At 39.4% G+C, this 18600-nt stretch overlaps 1 protein-coding gene across 5 annotated transcripts in view; it reads right to left on the bottom strand.

Moving 5' to 3' along the window:
- Positions 1 to 18600, bottom strand: part of slc8a4b (solute carrier family 8 member 4b) — a 137581-nt gene that overhangs the window by 110326 nt on the left and 8655 nt on the right. The window lies entirely within an intron of this gene.

The raw sequence follows: 18600 nt of genomic DNA, 5'->3' as shown, positions 1-18600 counted from the left end.
GCATGATTAATGTGTATACTTAATGTGGCGAGGTGTAGATCTCCCAACTCTCTGCAGCAGCTGAGGGTGACGTCACACTGTGTGTGGAGACGGCTTTCAGGGAGGGCGGAGCCTCACAATAGCACCTGTGCCTGCTGGGTAAGAACATCCATGGCAGAACAATACATCCTTTCAAATTTGAGTCTCCAAGCGCCAGAAACGTTTTCAGAGTGAACAGGTGAAGTTGCAAGATTTGTTGCTTGTTGGCACCAAGCTGGCAACACTGGTTTATTTTTATATCGGACGACTGTCAAATATTTAGTTTTTTCTTTATTCAAAGGACCTTATGTTTAGGGAAATGACTTTGATGAAGGATTGTCTTAACCATCGAAATGTACCATAATTGCCAAATTGCACACAAAAATGAAAAATAATGTTGTTGAAGTGGATGAAATGACGACTTTATATAATGAAGCTTTTCTTGAAGCTGTGAGTAAAAAAAAACAGATGAAAACAAATTCAAACTCCAGTTTGAATAAAAACTAAAGATTGAACCTCAGGAACAATGTTTATATGCTTCTTATTCAATTTAGGATGTAGGATCAAGACCCTAATTTTATAAATGGAAATCAATCTATACATCTTCAAAACCCATTTAATCCCTTTTGGGGTTATCAGTTGCTGGAGCCTATCCCAGCCACTGTCAGATAACAGATGATCAGTCCATCGTGCAGCCAACAGAAAACCCCTCAATGACTAAGGCTATAGTCACAAGCACTGATATGAGTACTGGGGATTTTTGGGTTGTAGAGAGGAGTGGCCGATTCGAAGTACACAAACATTTTGGCTCTACAACCTCAATATTTCATGCGGTTCATGTGTGTGCCCCATATAGGCTAGTGTCCAACATATTTTCCAACCAACTGGCCATTGAAGCTCCTTATTGGCTAAACACACCTGATCCAGGTAAACACCAGAAGATCATTCAGGATTTCTGGGAAACCAGCAGGAGTTTGGTACCCCTGGAAAAACCCTTGAGCTATATTGGAAGTTTTTTTTCCTTTCAGTTCAGATTAGGCCTCCACAATAAATTGCAAATTTATCGTTATTGCAATTTCAAGCTGTGCAATATACATATCGCAACAGTCAGTTGCAATAAATGGTTAACCTTAAGAGTGCTAAAACAATCTTATGGCAGCTTTAAGTATTTAACGAATAATCCCTTTATGCATTTGACCAATCAGAAAGAGCTCTTCACGTTGTTGACCAATCGGATGGAGCTTTTATTTTAGATGTGTCCCTCCTAATAAGACGAGGGTCGTTTGGAGAATAATTTAAGGTATTTTGACTCATATTTAAATTCAACTTTTGCAGTGAAATGGAAATGTTTTTGTTTTTTTTGCTATTTGTTTATGTATCGCAAGTTTTATCGTCATCCCACTATTGATCACTGATATTGCGTGTTTTCCTCATATCGTCCAGCCCTAGTTCAGATGGTTTGATTAATTCCTCATTTCCTTAAAGGCCTATACCATGCTAGTCTTAAGCCTTCTATAGTAAACTATATCCATGTGTATGATAATATATTACCATTGGCACACAAAAAGTTGTTTTTGCAGCTCATTTTTCTATCCAGAAGATGACTTGATCTCCGAGGCGCTGTCTTTTGCTCCGTGTGGGTGCCGCCCATTTCATGACGTCAACCTTGAGTCAGCCTCTGCAGCGTGTCTGCGTCTCGCCCACAAAATTAAACAGCATCTGAACTGTTGCAAAGATAGATGTGCATAATGTGGATTTAAAAGGAATGCTTTGAGAAAGTGTGTGTTTGTTAGCCTAGGGGAGGAGCTGACAGCACAGACTCTTCCTGGAAGGGGCGGTTCTCACTTATCTATGTCACAATAAGAGGACCCACTCATTTTTGTGGATCGGGAGGGTCTGGTGCTCAGAGCGCAGGTTTTTTGAGGAATACTCAGAAATACGTGAATGGATGAAAATACCACTTTGGGATTTTCTTTTTGTGATGGATGAACATTATAATACACTTACAAGCTCAAAAAATTGATTTTGCATGGTCTACGCCCTTTAAATACGCCAGAGAGTCTCAGAATGTTGTGACCTCCTCCGAGCTGTAAATCCTGAAGGAACATAGCTTCCACGCAGCCAGGCCACAAGCTGAGTCTGAACTGGCTCTGGCAGTTTGACAGATTCCCAACTGTGGCTTCAGAAAATCCCTATAATGTAATGTATGCAATCACATAATGCACGCGACACATTCAACCTTACATAACCCATCACCATAATCTTCGTCTACCTCCTCTCAATGGGAGGTAATGGATATATTTCAATGCGCACACACACACACACACACATTTTAGGGGCAGTCGTATTGCAGATGTTCATATCCAGGATCTGCCAGCCTGCGTTTGCTCGTTTGTGCAAATGTGTTTGTGCAGCGGCTGAAGCTGAGAGGCTGCGACAGCACGGTGCTGAGATCCCGTCGTACACATGGAGGAAACGAGGCCGCAGCACAACAAAACAAAATTCACACACTCACCGCGCATCAATAAATGAGTGTGAACAAATTAGCATGAGGCAGCACAACAGGAGCAGTGGGCATTAACACAGCTGAAGCCATGGATTCACGAATGGATCCCCGACCACGAAGAGCCTGATGTGGCTCTAGTCTCTGTAAAATGAAATTTGAGTGGACTCCCGTCCCAAATTAACTCCTGCACCTAATGAGGGGTTTGCTTGTTTATTTATCTATTGATTAGTCAAGTGGTTTACCATTATTTGGGTGGCATCTTTATCAGGGTTTTTGTGCCAAACAAGCCAAAAAGCATCAGCTTCAAGTCTATAGAAAAAAGATATCTAATTGTTAATATAAGTTAGTACGAAGCAACTTTTTGTTCTTCCCTATGACCATTTTGATATTATTACATAAGGGTTAAAAGATTTTCTTATGAAATTAATCTTGCCTTGATAATTCCGTCATGTTTAAGTACCTATTTAGCCAAACAGATTTAATGGAAATTTACACAAAAACATTACTTTTCCTAAATATTTAAAGCTTTAATATTGGTAATGTCATGTTTATGTGCCAAATGAGCCACAAAAACATTTCCACCTCAAACTGATCTTTAGTTAAAATACCATTATCAGTACAGTAAATCTATTACTTGATATTTCCTTTGAAGCCATTTTTTTTATTTTTTTAGACAAAAAAACATTATGGTTAATGTTATTGGAAGAATTCCAACAGTTTTAATTTTGTTCAATATATTGCTAGTTTTGTCCAAAGTGTTAATCAATGCTAAATAAAACAAGTTTTGAATGGTAGTTCAAACACTCTGTGAACCCATGGAGTGAAAATGTTTATAGGCTTTTTCTTCTGCAAGCATGCAGGTCAGAGCGAACACTTATGCAGCATGTAAGGGGGAAGTAGGGGAGACCCAGGAATTAACCAACGTATCATTTTCCAACCCCTCAAATCCCGACGGTTGCAAGGATCCCGTTAGTGCGTGATAGGTGTGTGGTCCTTGTGTGTATCTTGCGCGCAGCCTGACTGTTAGAAATGAGGACATTTCAAAGTCAGAGTGTAGGGCATTCTACAGGTGTCCTTCAAGCACTTCTGTATCACCTTCACACCCCGTGGGTGCAGCAATCCAGAACTGTCAGTGGGCGCACCTTACAAATGACTTGGTCACCGTGCGATAGTTTCACCCTTACATCATAGGTGCCTGTGACTTACATTATCCATAGAAATACATTTACCACGTGCACGACAATAGTACATTCCATTTTTATGATGCCCCTTGAGGTGACCACAAACCTGTGCTCTCTTTAAGATGCTGGCACTCCTCTCTACGACCCTTCACGGGCCTAGACCGCCAGAAAAACCTGCAGCGCTCATTCAGGTCAACCCCCTGTACAGCTGCATGTTACTACGGTATTGTGGAACTTGTTTACGGGCATTGTTCTTTATATATAAAAAAAACTGTTGCCACTGTTAACCTACACTTTTTTCCAATTATGTACAAAAATTGTTCTTCAGTGTTATCTTTTTTTGTTCACGGTGTTGCAAATTTATATAGAGTTCTGGATTTATTGGTACAGTACTAATTACTCTGTGTGAAAGGGCTAAAGAAGTTAATAAATCCCGCTTGAAAACTGAAGTGAAACGTGAAAAATATAACTTATTTGAATTGCAATTTATTCCCACCAGATGGCTCCTAAGTTTGGAACATTAAAGAGTAGAGAGAAACATTGTTGGGGCAGCTGATCATTTTTATGCCAAGTTCACGCGCGCATTGTATCGGTCATTTCCAATGAAAAGTCTATGTAAACACACATTTATCTATGTTTCGGGTTTCTTTGTTTAAAACTTTCATGTTCACACAAATTTTTAAGGTCCGTTTTTGGGCGCTAGGTACAAAACACAAACACACGCCAAAGAATGCATGCGGAAAGTTAAACCAGTTGAACTTTGACCAATCAGGGACTCAGCTTTGGTAGCGGTGAATGAGCGGCGTCCTTTTGAAACTGGAGTAATGGCATGATTAAGTTGCGGAATTGCGGTCCAACCAGAACAACACCAACTCTTCTTATATTTCGGAATGGAGCTGCGAAAGGAAAAGCCTGAAGCCAGATTTCAGAGGTTTGCACTGCTTTAACACTCTGGCACCAAGCCTCTTCCAGCTGTAGGTGCACGCACTGGGATCGGGAAGTCAATAACATGAAGACATTTGGAAGAGATTGCCTGTTTTTTCAGAAAAATCTCATGGTGGTACATGAAAGATTGTATATATATATATATATATATATATATATATATATATATACCAGAGCTGCCTGCTTTGTTTTTTGGAGACAATGACATCTTGAGTCCAACACAAAAAGAGTCCTGAAAGCTGCCTTTAGATGAGCCACCAACAGTCTCTTCTTTGACGTATAGGAAAGGGAAAAAAAAAAAAAGAGGAATAAGCTACTTTCTCCTACTTAGGAGGCTCATAAACAGTTAGCTGTTCACTCAATTTTTGCAGAAAATCAGGTGTTTTTATTTTCCTCCTTTCACCAAACACCAGCATCCGTGCAGGGATTTAAATTGACTTCCCCTTTGAATTTGCGCCAACGAGAGGTGCGGCTCGCTGCAAGAGTGTGCGCTCTGCCAAGAAGCTGGACGGTTTGATACCAGAGCAGATGGAGGATACAGCCGTGTTTGATTTGTTTGTGTTCAAAGCAGAGCGATAAAGCTTCAGTCGAACTAATGAAGTTAAGCGCAGCAGTCCTGCAGGCTAAGACGTGCAAAACAGCAAAGTAGTGAAAATCCTTGAATTGTACATTCTCAATGAAAAGACAGACGCTGGCTTTTATTTATTTGCAGGTATTTCTATCCCCTTTGTGGTCATTAAAGCAACCAGGTGTGAAACAACCACAAGTACCCAACAAAAAGAGCGGATGTTCCAGCACTAATCCTCCTTTAACCCACAGTGCATCTTTTTATTTCACCCCTTTTTAATGTTGTCAAATCTCTCTTTGACCTTTCACTCCCGTTCAATTCACTGAGGACGTCAGCTGTCATGACGCGGTGATGCAACCCTCTCAACCCGGAGATGCGAACATGCATGCAGAAATGCAATCAGAAAATCCTCTGGGTACGACAAGCCCGAGGAGTTGCCACGCGTGCGTCAACGCGGTGGCGTGCAATCGCAGGGCGTGCAGCTTGCATCCATGCGTGTAGCATGTTTGTATCAGCTTATGTAAAAACGAGTTTAGTTAAGGCTGCTGTGAAGGATTACACTCAAATGAGGTTGCACAAAAATGACAAATTGGTTTGAGATTACACTTAAAAATGATGGTAGAATAAAGTGTTGCATTGAAGGGCTACAAAGAATCCAGATGCAATGAGGTGTTGGAGCAGGGCTCCAGACCCACATGTGGCTCTTTGACCCCGCTGGTTAAAGAAAAAGAAAAACATTTTTATTGTAAAATATTTTTTTGAACTACAAGACTCATCAAGTGAAACTAAAGTCGGAAAAATGTATTCAACTCATTCAAAACCAGTTAAATCACAGCACCTGTCACTCCACGAAGCTTCTGACTACAGCACCCATAATGCTCCAACATTCCATCGAGCAATCTGGTTTCATAGTTTATCAAAGTCGTACTAAAACATTTTGAAAGATTATGGAGAGCCCTGGCCTGGACCACAGAAAAACAATTTGGAGGTCATTAAGTACAACCAGAATCCACACAGAAGGCACGCTGGTATGAAGTTAGATTTGGTACAAGTCTTGTCCGGAGGGAAAAAAATAACAAATATACAGCGGGGAAAATAAGTATTGAACACGTCAACATTTCTCTCAAAAAACATATTTGTAATCGAGCTATTGACATGAAATTTTCACCAGATGTCGGCATCAACCCAAGTAATGCACACATAGAAAGAAACCCAAACATTTATGTCCATAAATGAAGTTATGTGTAATAAAGTGAAATGGCACAGGGAATAAGTATTGAACACGCTTACTGAAATTTATTTAATACTTAGTGCAAAAACCTTTGTTGGTGATTACAGCCTCAAGACGCCTCCTGTAAGGACAAACCAGTCGAATACATTGCTCAGGTGTGATTTTGGCCCATTCATCCACACAAACTGCCTTCAAATCTTCAAGGTTCCGGGGTTCTCTTCTGTGAACCCGGATCTTCAGTTCTTTCCAAAGATTTTCAATTGGATTTAAGTCTGGTGATTGACTGGGCCATTCTAGCAGCTTTATTGTCTTTTTCTTCAACCAGTTGAGTGTTACCTTGGCTGTGTGCTTGGGATCGTTGTCTTGCTGAAAGATCTACCCTCTTTTCATCTTCAGCAGCCTGGCAGATGACAGCAGATTCTGATCAAGAATGTCTCGATACTTTTCTCCAGTCATTATTCCTTCAATGATATGAAGTCTACCAGTACCACATGCTGAAAAACAGCCCCATGCCATGATGCTCCCCCCTCCAAACTTGACTGTTGTATGGTGTTTTGGGGGTGATGTGCGGTGCCATTTTTCCTCCAAACATGTTGTGTCTTATGACATCTGAAGAGTTCAATTTTGGTCTCATCTGACCAGAGTATCTTCTCCCAGAATGTTATGGGTTTATCCAAATGTTGTGTCGCAAACTCCAAACGAGCTTCAACATGCTTCTTCTTCAAAAATGGAGTCTTGCGTGGTGTGCGTGCATGGAGGCCATGGCGGTTGAGTGCATTACTTATAGTTTTCTTTGAAACAACCTGCTGATTCCAGGTCTTTCTGAAGCTCTCCACGAGTGGTCCTGGGCTATTGGAGAACCCTTCTGATGATTTTTCTGACTCCTCTGTCTGAAATCTTGCGAGGAGATTTTTATGGTAATGCCGTGTTCTTTCCACTTCCGGATGATGGCCCCAATGGTACTCACTGGAACTTTCAGAAGTTTAGAAATGCACCTGTAACCAATGCCTTCAGTGTGTTTCGCAACAATAAGGTTGCGTAGGTCTTTGGACAGCTCTTTGCTTTTACCCATCATGCAATGCTTCTTGTCTAACACCTTGCTGGTGAGAAACCTTTTTAAAAGGCATCAGTCAGGACTATACCAGCTGATATTACTTTGCACTAATAGGGGGCAGGTTAACCTTCTGAATACTGACAAACTCCAGCTGCTTTCTTGGCTTGCCAGACCTTTTTACCCCTCCTTTTCTTCATGTGTTCAATACTTATTCCCTGTGCCATTTCACTTTATTACACATAACTTCATTTATGGACATAAATGTTTGGATTTCTTTCTATGTGTGCATTACTTCTATGTGTGCATTACTTGGGTTGATGCCGACATCTGGTGAAAATTTCGTGTCAATAGCTTGATTAGAAATATGTTTTTTGAGAGAAATATTGACGTGTTCAATACTTACTTTCCCCGCTGTGTGTGTATATATATATATATATATATATATATATATATATATATATATATATATATATTTCTTCATTCTACAAAAAAGAGAGACAATGAAATGGTGGACACAAAGAAAAACCTTGTGCTTGTGGCTTCTACTGGGTTGTAGTCAGAAAGTAATCTACCCGAATGGCTCTTTAAGTGTTGAAGGTTGCAGATCCCTGTGTTACAGGGAAGGAGGAAGTAATTATGACAAATTGGAGTGATAGTGGAAATTTTAAAAATTCCATTTGGCAGAGTATGTAGAAAATAGTGGAAGTCTGGAACCTGAAGCAGATAGACAGAGGGGGAGCAGAGGATAAATAGAAAAGGACAGAGTGCAGCTGGATACCTGAAGGTCCTGTGCAATCCAATGTGATCAGTGGAATGAAGGGGAATCAGCTGTAGATGTGAAAAGACGAAAATTGAAACAAGAATACAAACATAAACAAGAGTAGACGGAGATAGAAGATTCTCATTCCACAGAAATACTCTGTACAGCCTCTTTGAACGCCTCATCATGCCTCTCTATAAGGCTTTAGATCATCATTTTATACTGTTGTTAGACCTGAAGGTCACTCTCACTTTGTAGGGTTATTACTTCTTAGTAATAAATCACTCCTTTTGTGGGAAAGTAAATAATTTCAAAGCTGGTCTAATCAATACTTCAGTGGGTCAGATTACAGTGGATATAAGAAAAGCCCCATGCTTACACTGGAGATAACATTTTCTCATCTTAGTATGACTAAAGCCATAGCAATAACGGTAAAATACTAAATCCAATCTGGCATAGCTCATCAGACATGGGTTATTAACAAAAAAATACGAATTACCGCAAAGTTCAAATAAAAATAAACGACAAAAAACAGCTTTTTTAAAATGGATTATCCCCGAAAATAGAATGTATGAAAATATTTTCAAAGATCTGTTTTCCTTTGGTGGTTGTTGATAATATTCAAAAAAAAACTTCATTCTGGATAACCACAATCAATACTTTACGCTTTTACATTTCTCCTATTATACAATAGGTAAAAGGTTTCACAAAATAATGATGAAAATAAAATTATTGATTCTTGTGTGGATTTTTCTTATTTAAAATGTATGTTCCTTTGTATTAAAAAATACTAAACTACTTAAATGCAGTCGGAAAAAGCTTGCAGCTACTACGGCAAGCCACAAGCTCCCTGATTTTTTTTGCTCTTCTAATGTTTGTTCAGGGATGGATGACGGGAAGGGAGGCAAGCTTACTCCACGCCAAAAGCCCAGCCAACAAGTCAGAGGCAAATTTCTAATGAACTCCTACCGCTCTGCAGAAACTATGTCAACAAAAATAACACAGTTTTTGGATTTTGACTAAGAATGGCAACATTATAATTAAAAGACCACTGGGAATGCTTTGATGATGATTGGAGTGGGTCTTGAAACATTTTGGTGAATTCAAAGGGGGCAATTTTTGGGTGTAATCTTGTTTTGGTTGGATCCACCCCACGTTCAGACACCAGGAATTAAATCTTTTGAGGTTTTACAGGGATGTGTATGTTTATGGAAGTCCATGGCTATAAATTACAACTCCAACACTGAACCTTTTGGTATTTTGAGTAAAAGGGGTTACCTGTACAGCTACAGAACATACATGAACTTCACACACGAAAGACAACAGACAAGTGAAGAAAATGTGGAAACAATTATGAGAGTTTCAAATTAAGTTAGGAGACAAGGGGGAAATTACAGGTTGAAGGCTGTTTAGTCAGGGTGGAGATGGTGAGAAAAAGAAAAATGACAGGGAAGACGTAAGATGGGAGGAAGTAACAGCAGTCAAACCCATAGAGGGCAGAAAACCCTCAGGAAATCTGCTAGAAAAGGAGAAGCATTATCTAATAGCTAACAAAAGCAGTGGGATTTAGTATTTTCTTCCTTTTAAGTATACAACTCTGCTTTCTTTACTTCCAGTTCACTTAATTCTTATTTAACTGAGCCCAATTAGTAGAAATGATACAGTTTTTGCCCTTGATAGCAAGATTTTAATAAAACATGAGCCGTTTTGAGGTTAGCCAAAAGTTAGCTTTTCAAAGACAACATAACAAAAAACTGTGAAAGTAAAAATATAAAAGCAAAACATTCACTGTTTCTCATTTTAACTTCCTTAATCCTGTTTAAATGAAAATTTATCAAACTGTGACAGACTGGTGACCTTTCCGGGGTGCCCCTGCCTTTGCCCACAAGTGGCCGGGATAGAATCCATGACCCAGAAAGGGAATAAACGGAAGAAGATGAATGAATGAATGAATTTATCAAACTAGCTTTAACTGCCAAATCCAGTATGTTACCTCACTAGGTGCGTAGCGATACACTAAAATATCAATTCGGTTCATTTCAGTATTTCATAGGGGTTGGTTTGGTACATTTCGGTTCGGTACTGCTGTTTAACAAATCTGATTGATATGAACTGCTATTTTATGAACTATTATTTTATTGTTATTTATTGTGTGTATTTTGCTGCCGGACATCTGAATTTCTCCCTTGGAACATTAATAAAGTTTTTATCCAACTATGTATCTTTTTTCTGTATTTTTTCGTTACAGAAAACTCAGGCAGAAAAAACTTACTTACAAAATGCATTTATTGGTTTTACATAACAATAAATAAAATTCACCTATGTAGGTGATCTGCTTAATAAAATAAGAAAAACTTTTAGCCGCCAGGAGAACCACAAACTTTGGATACTTAACACTGGCCTGAAAATTTTTTTTTTAACTTGCACATTTTTTTATTTGTAGACCCGATTGTTACAGTCGGGTGATGCCATTTTAAGTTCGTCAATAGGTTAGATGTGTTACTGTGGTATACGCTATCTTTGTGTAACAATGTCAACACACAGCATTCAACTTATCCAATTGTCTTTTCCCTTCATGTATGCTGACAACAAAGCTGAAGTATTCTCACACAGGAGAGCGTAAGGAGATGGGGGGTCCTCATCTCTGGCCTCGAGTCCACATCAGCCATATGTTGACATGCTAACTGTCCGTCACCTAATAGCCTCTCGGAGGAAACTCACGGCTAACATTACTTCCACCTCGGCACAAAGTTAATGCAGTGGCGACCTGGGGGTTAGACCCGCCTATAGCCACTAAGACTCATGGGAAGTGTGAAATCTTGTGTGTTGAATTCTTCACCATCACGAAAAGAGCTATGAAGAGAAGTGACGTTCATGTCGTTACGCTGTTCGTGTGTATTCTTAATAAGTGGGATTTAATGCCGGAAAGGAGATGGACCAATTTATTTCTCTGTCTACTCTCTCTCTGAGACTGTTGGAGGGCGGATGGAGTATGAGGCAAGGACAGTCAACGTAGCTAGTTAATTAGCAGCTCGGCTCTCGTTTCTTCCCTACAAGTGAAAAAGCAGCTGGGTCGTTACAATGCATGTGCAGGAACAAAAAAAAAAAACGTACCGAAGTGGTACAGAGGTGAAGCGAGCCAAAACTGCAGTACCAAAACGGTTCTGTTCAACTACGTGTATCGTTACACCCCTATAGCTCACTAACACAAGCTAAACGTTTTATCAGGGAGAAAAAAAAGAAAAACTACTTAGTGCTTTTAAAACAAATAAGCATTAAAATTTCCTGCTTGACTATTTTGCTTTTGTCAAAATAATACATAAAACTAATTTTTTTTTTTCAATTGTGTTATGTAGCCAAAAAATTTTTTTTCAAGTTTGTTTTAGAAACTTCATATTTTATTGGTCAATAAATTCAAGAAAATATCTGTGTATTTAATTTGTACATTAACCACACTAATAATTTATAGACACTTATAATTGGGTTAAACTCAAAGCAGAGATTGTGGGTTTTATTTGTCTCTTCCTTTTGTAAAACTCATTTATTATGCACTTTCTCTACTAGCACGAGTCATACCTGAAGTGTACAGCAACTGTAAAAAATCCTGCTTTCACACATGTGATCAGAGAAAATGTCCCATGTTGAGATTATTCATCAAGTCAATGGCTTCCATCAGCCTTTGCATATCAATGTCTGCTCATCCTTAAACATCATCAGAATGACAAAAGACACCATCTCACTTCCTCAAGTGAGATGGTGTCTACATGAACATTTATTTTGTCTGTCATTGTGCATGCGCGTGTGTAAGAATGTCCATTTTCTAAAAGTTTTTACTTTATTAGCTGGGATCCTAATTAAAGACCTAATTAAGTCAAGGACAGAGACACACGTCTGAGCAAAGCTGAAGTCACACAATGCTGTAGCTGACCTTTAAAGATCAATAGGACCCTCTGATTCAGAAAACCTGACAATTAACACGACTGATTGTGTCATGACTATTTCTAAGGCGGAATTCTTTTTATTTACTTACCTAACTTTTTCTCCATATTTTTTAATTTTACCAGGATTTTAAAGAAAAAACTGATGCAATCAAAACAGTATTAGCATCTCATTTTCACTTTGAAGATCACTAAAACTGCTTTTTTTTAAATCAGGAACCTGATCCTATTAAACTGATTAATCTGCTGACACATCTTTTTCTTTCTCAAGAAAATTCTTTCTCAAGAAAATCAATTCTTCTTCCCTTTATTATAATATGTGGCCATATTCCCCCTCATCTGTGGGAATGATGGGGCGTCATATTTCATCAACATGTACTGTCTATGTAATACTGATTGTAAAGCTTAGTTAACGCCTTTCTTCACTTGTTCTCAAACCGGAGCTACATGAAGGAGCTAACAGAATTTTTCTGTGTATTTTTTTTAACAAAATTGCCAGATTTTCAACAAATGGAGGTCTTCTCCATGTTTTTTTGCAGTATACGCAGGAGCAAACTGGCTACAAGGAAACACTAAGCTTTTGGTGCATACATAGTAAACAGAAATCTCTTCAACTGGAAATGTTCTCACCAGCTGATAACCTTTGCCGTTTTGCAAGACTTATCAACCCTAATCCACCAGATATATTTGTCAAATAAATCAACTAACATCAACTTCAAAGATAAGCACTGACATGACAACAACCATGGATGTCCTTTAGAGCAATTTAATGTAGTTTACATTAATACCATATTTTTTGGACAATCAGCCAGACCGGATAGTAACGTGCATTAAGCAAAACATGCCAGAAAATGTGATATAACTGCAACAACCAGAATGCCTAGAGGGGCCAAGAGGCAGGCGATTGGTCAGCAGGGTTGATGGGGAGTTTTTTTTTAACAAACTGTGTTGTTAATTATTGTATGCCTCAAGCAACACCACAGATAAGTCAACTTTTTGCCAATAACTCTCAACATTGTTCAGCTGTAACACATATGATACAAAACAATACTATTACTTTTTCAGTTCTCAATGTTGATGCGCAGTACGTATCACTTCGCCAGGCTCCTGGCCCATAATGCACCAACAATCCATCAAGCGATGCGGCTTCGTATCGAAATCGTGCTAAAACATTTGGACAGATTTGTGAGCACCGTGTACCACTGGAAATGTTTTCCAGGTCAGTAAACTCAACCAGAATTCACACGTAAAATGCACTGGATTATAAGGCATACTGTCGTTTTTTGAGAAAATGAAAGGATTGTGTACTTTATGGTCCGTAAACGATGGTTTGTGGGAGTGGCATATTGACAAAGAAAAGATAAATGACCTTAATTCATCATGATACAGTATTTTTGTTTTGACTAATAATTAGTACAGTCAACATACTAAACCTACCGTTCATAAACTTCCCAACTTTTTTAAGACGTGTGGTACACAAGTTTGAGAGCCAATTCTGTCTGAATAAAATCAATGCTAGAGCATCTAAAATTCCCACCCAGTTGGAAAATCACACTCTTTGGCAATAAAAGTGTCAAGTTAATCCATAAAGTAATGCTCAGGGAGCGATTGGAAACTACATGGGATGATAAATGACAAGGACTCAGCCAAACTATCTGGGCCCAATAAGGAATATCAAGGTGAAAGCAGGCTGGCACTGCTACTCTTTGTATGGTTTTTTTGAGCTCAAAAGGAAGTTTCATGGGGTTTTCGTCCAAAGAAAGTAACTCTGGACACCCCCCCCCCCCCCCCCCCCATTTAAGGTTTTCAGCTGTGATTCTTATGAGTGGTGCAATTCTTTCATTTTTTATCTCTTCTATGCTGAACCCCCAACGTGTTGAGCAAATTTATTAATGAATCCATACTATAATTTCAAATTTCACAGCGGGATCAATGAAACATCTTTATTTACTGTAATGTGTCTTTGCCCTTTACTTTCAGGATCCTGCAACAGCTGCTGTTTAACGATGCGGCTTATATGACCAATCAGGGAGAGACCTTTACGAGCCTGTTTTGTCAAATCCTGTGCAAAAAAAGGAAAAAAAAACAAGAAAAGTCAGTGACTCTGTTGGTGAACAGAGAGGATGAAAACCTCCACACATCACTGTCCCCGTGTTTTATTGTTTTTGAGGTTTGATTAATCAACTCAGAGGCAGGAGACCGCGCTTGAAATCTCCTGAGGAAACTCACTGTTACTTTTGGATTGAAACGCCTCCTTAAATCGAGCTCATTCACACAGCACTCTAGTGCTTAGCTTTTTTATTTTATTTTGAACACAGCTGTCTTAAAAGCACATGATAAACTGAATTTAAAGGCTGCAGAGTCAGTGAAATAACTCTAAACGGGAGCTGGAGGTTTAATGATGCCTCTAAGGAAATGTTTGAGAAAAACAGGTGATGTAGGCTTTAAGTACATAACAATAAGTTCCTAATTGGCTCTTAAAACTAAAAGAGTAATTATGATTGAAAAATAAAAAACACTGCTCAAATTGTGTAAATAGAACAAAAAATATTTTTTAAAAATGCTTTTCTATAGAATATCTTTTCAAATAAAAATATGGCGTTCCTACCTATCGAATGTTACAGACCTAATTAAAAACTGAGCTTTAAATGAATTTCCCTAAAATGAATAACTAAAAGTAGTATGTACTCCACCAGAGTCGTTATTGGGTCGCTTTCACGGCTCTGCTTCGGTTGTCAAATGCTGAATAGCATGCTAACTAACACGCCAAGACTTTTGCTAAATAACTACTGTTATTAGTCCCCTGAAAGTGACTGATGAGGTAATTACCAAATCTACAATTTGCACTAAACCTATAGCTGACACAATGTTCGATCAACACACTACAGCTTTAACAGTTAATGGTAGAAAGGAGAAGACAAAAAAAGGACTTTACGTTTAGTTTGTGGCTGCTGTCTGAATCTATACAAAATGATAATTGAGTTGCTTATTAAAGTGAACTAATGCTCAACGTTATATTTGTGAAATGAACAAAAATCAGAGTAAATATGTCCCTAAAGGCATCTCCAATCACTCTATGAAGAAGCAGGGATTCCCACACCAGAAGATTGCTACGAACATTAAAGAAAAAAGGTGTTGAGCTAAGATGTAAAGAAACCACTTTGCATTACATGTGCCTTGCCTATCTCAGCACTAAGTCCTTCACTGTAAAAGCCTATTTTGCTTAGCGTCAACATCTGTCATGCACCAAAAGGCTGCAGTTAAGTGAAGGGTGCTTGAAGTATGGGACGCTTTACTGACATCTAATTTAACGCACGATAAAAAGACCAACCCGGTGCACAAGCCAAACAGTAACGGATGTCAATTCATCAGTGTGAACAGAAAAGAAATTGCAACTGTGAGAGAAAGTGTTTACACTTATGGTGTTGGATACAAAATGTTGTGGTTCTTTTTAGTTCCCTTTGAATAGAAGGGGGTTTGTAACACCAGAACACACAAAGATAGACCCACAGATGTATAATCTCCAGTTAAACCCTAAATTTCAAAGACTGGACTCCTTTTCAGGCTCCTTTTTTGCATCGTTCCTGTACTCTTTTTAATTCCATACATCGTAAGCTCCTGCTGTCGCACAATACAAAACACTGAGCGCCTATCTCAACACTCCAACTACGCATGTGTTTCAGCATTTAAAGACACAGACACACTCACGTTGAGGAGAAAAGAGGATTATGACCACAGGGACTTTCCAGGCACATCCTCTGTAACCAGCGACAACACCAGTTACCAGTGCCTAGTGCCAGAGTTACACATAACCAGATTATCGCGGAAAGAATAGAGGTTAGGAGGAGGGCACCTTCTGCAATACAGAGTAAATGTGTTGTTAAAGTCCGATTTCTGCCGGAAGAAAAATCTCTAATAAAAGAGGTGTGTTGCTGTTGTCTAATCTTTTCAGTATTGATACCTTCAAAAGACACAGCCTCCATAATGACAACATCCGTTGTCCAACAACCCAATTCCACCCGGTGTGCCACAAAAGTCAGTATACAGACCAGAGTTTTGTCTCCTCCTGCAGACGTTTTGCTTAACCCAGCAACCCAGACTGAATCCGCACATGTAGCAGCACTAATTCAACAATAAATAGGATGTAAACATGAAAAGAGTGAAAGCCTTTGCTATTTCTGGCACCGGCGGGAGTAAACACAGGCTTAGCAGGTAAGGACACAGCAACGTGCACACACAACACAACACAACACAACACAACACAACCCCTGAAGAAAGCAGAGCAAACCCGTGTCAGTCTTCACATGTCTAAACTAGGCCTGCTCAATAAATACATTTATCCTCAGCGCAATATCAGTCTGTGCAATACGTGTATCCACAAAGAATTGCGTTAAATTGAAATATTTTACATATTAAATGTAACCCTATGACCAATCAGATGGAGCCCTTTGATTTAGATAAGGTTATTTGGAAAGTAATTTGCATATGTTTACTTTTATAGAAATAAAACTGTTAATAGAAATGATGTGTTAGATGTTCTTTGTTTATCTTTTTGTTCACGTATGGCAACGCATATCATCATCACAATACTGATCACTAATATTCCAATAGCATAATGCACATCACAAGTTTTTCTCATTTTGTGCAGCCTTAGCCTAAACCCATTTAGCTAATATACACATATTTTCATGCTTGAGGTTACTATACCAGAGGTGTTTTTTAAAAAAAACTTATTTTTTTGACAAAAATTCCCAGGTAATAAATCACTAGATGACCTCTTCTTTGTCGCCATGGCAAATCACCAGTTTCAATCTGACCCTATTATCTGTGTCTTCTGCTCTCACGCCCGCTAACTGCGCATCCTCTTTAACCACGGCCATAAATCTCCTCCTTGGTCTTCCCTTTTCCCCAGCCTGCTTATAGCAGCTACTTATCGTCCTGCTTCCACGTTATAGCTCTGCATCCACACCATCAAACCTTTCCAACAACCAAAGAGAAAAATGATGTGCAGATTAATCTGAAGCCCCTGATTTTCTCAGACAGCTTGGGTCCTTGAATAATTGAGAGTGTGACATATCTTTAAGTTAATAATTCATAATAGTTGGAAAAAGTTCCCATCATCATCATGCTGCCACTAGCTTGGTTAGTATCCGGTGAGAAGGAGATAAAAAAAAAAAATAGTACCACATGGTCTTCATCATTGTGGTGATCATCCTCGAAACCCATTTAGGTCCAACATTGACAGTGAGGTCACTCATCCGTCACCCTAACTGAAGGACTGTAACAGAATTTCCATCAAGGCCAGATATAGGCAAAGTGGGGGAGAATGCCCCGCTAAATGCTAAGACTGACCCCAATGTGATGACCTACAAAAATCCACAATTACCTAAAGAATTAAAAAAACAAAAACAAAAAAACAAGGAGAACAAACAATCAAACCCCAAAAATAAAAGACAACAATCCATGTATGTAGGGAGGGAGAGACAGATGGACATGAAAAAGGAAAAAACTACATAAAAGCATCCTCAACAAAGCACAAACGAGTGTCACGTTTGTGGCTGTCCCAAGCCCGGTAAATGCAGAGGGTAGTGTCAGGAAGAGCATTCTACATAAAACGTATAAGACAGAGATGGTTAAGTGCAGGACTTGCAAGCAGAAAACAAGGGTTCGATTCCCAGGCTGCGCAACAATGAGCTCCCTTCATTGTGGATCCTTGCAGGCCAAGACCCTTTACACTAACTATGTAGCCAGAAAGGGGCCCCATGTCTCCCTGTGCTGGTCCCCAGCCTGGATAAAATACAGGCTTGTGTCAGGAAAGATTTCTGGCGTAAAAATCTCTGCCAAACCACCTGTTTGAACGCTGAGGCAATTCCTGACAAGCCAAAAGGTGAATAAGCATATCAAATAGATCAAATACGGATAGATAAACCAATATGGTTTTCACATCATTTAAGGGTTCCAAAGGATCTGACACCACATTCTACCTGCACAGCATAGTGATGCTGGTCAAATCCAGATCTGGTTTCCATCCGTTTTCATAGAAAGTGACAAAGTGACACATATTCACATTTGATCTCTGTTGCTTGTGTTCCTCATTCCTCAGGACACCTAAGACCTAAGTCCCTAATTCCGTCCACCTGGCTCCAGCTGAGCCAGCAGCTCCTTAGCTTTTTGTCCACACTGACATGTTTCCATCAGGGCTCCTATCTGCTGACACACTTTCTTCCACAGCAGAGTGGGGTCAACGCCACGACGCGCGCTGCCCAATCGGAGCGGGCAGACTGGCTGAAGGCGCCTCCAGGACAGAGACGCCTCACACCTGGGGGAGACACGCGTGGCGTGCGCCGCGAGTCAATGCGCGCCCGCGCTGCAGTTTGGTGTTTACGCAGCCGGTTCCTG

The sequence above is a fragment of the Oryzias latipes genome, chromosome 18 (assembly GCF_053564925.1).
Source record: "Oryzias latipes strain Hd-rR chromosome 18, Olatipes_Hd-rR_3.1".
NCBI lineage: Eukaryota > Metazoa > Chordata > Actinopteri > Beloniformes > Adrianichthyidae > Oryzias > Oryzias latipes.
The sequence above is the reverse complement of the archived record's forward strand: the minus strand, read 5'-3'. Positions and strand labels throughout refer to the sequence as shown.